The sequence below is a fragment of the Calidris pugnax genome, unplaced genomic scaffold (assembly GCF_001431845.1).
Source record: "Calidris pugnax isolate Ruff unplaced genomic scaffold, ASM143184v1 scaffold219, whole genome shotgun sequence".
NCBI classification, from domain to species: domain Eukaryota; kingdom Metazoa; phylum Chordata; class Aves; order Charadriiformes; family Scolopacidae; genus Calidris; species Calidris pugnax.
This window is the reverse complement of record NW_015094507.1, coordinates 5909228-5909971: the sequence shown is the minus strand read 5'-3', so window position 1 is coordinate 5909971 and position 744 is coordinate 5909228. Positions and strand designations below refer to the sequence as shown.

At 66.1% G+C, this 744-nt stretch overlaps 1 protein-coding gene across 1 annotated transcript in view; it reads right to left on the bottom strand.

Moving 5' to 3' along the window:
- Positions 1-431, bottom strand: part of HS3ST5 (heparan sulfate-glucosamine 3-sulfotransferase 5) — a 189836-nt gene extending 189405 nt beyond the window's left edge. The window contains exon 1 of the mRNA XM_014964378.1: positions 365-431. The gene's annotated coding sequence lies outside the window, so the exon portion shown is untranslated. The remainder of the gene's footprint in view (positions 1-364) is intronic.
- Between the last annotated feature and the right edge of the window lie 313 nt (positions 432-744).

The window sequence follows — 744 nt, the reverse complement described above, 5'->3', positions numbered from 1 at the left end:
CCAGCCCGCTAAGGCGGGCAGCGCAGGCAGGTGCCGGCCGCGGGAAGGGCAGGGCAGGGCAGGGCCCTCCGCCGGCGCTACGCGGGTGCGCAGCGGACCCTCCGCGCTCCCCCAGGCGTAGGGGAGGCGCTGGGGAGGCTGGCCGGGCCGGGACGCGGCTGGAGGGGAGGGGAAGAGAGGGGCGGAGAGGGGGAACGGGGTGTCCCCGAGAGCTGCCGGCGGCCCCGGGAGGCGGGGGGCGGCGGGATGAGGAAGCAGCGGTGCGGGGAGACAGCGGTGCGGGGAGGGAGCAGTGCGGAGAGGCAGCGGTGCGGTGCCCCACGGCAATGCCCGGCAAACGCCGCTTCTCTCCGGCTCGGCTCACCTTCTGCCCGAGCGGAATGACCCGCTGGAGAGGACCGAGGAGGGTGCATCGTTACCGCTTGGCTTCGTAGTGGGGAGGGGAGGGGGGGGGAGCAGGCGGAGGAGGGAGGGAAAGCATAATTATAACAATCACACGGAAAGGGGGGGGAAAAAAAAAGCAACACGCACACCAAAAAAGCCCGTTCTCGGGAGAGAAATCAAAAATAGCCACAACAGCATTGAAAGTTGCTCGCTTTGTGATTTGCATTATAACGCTGCCGCTGCTGCCTGGCTCCTCCAACAGAGCGCCCGAGGAACGCGCAAGATGGGAGAGAGGGAGCCACATACTTTTGGGGCGCTCTGCCTCCTCGACGGCAGTTCTCCCTCTCAAAAAAATAATAA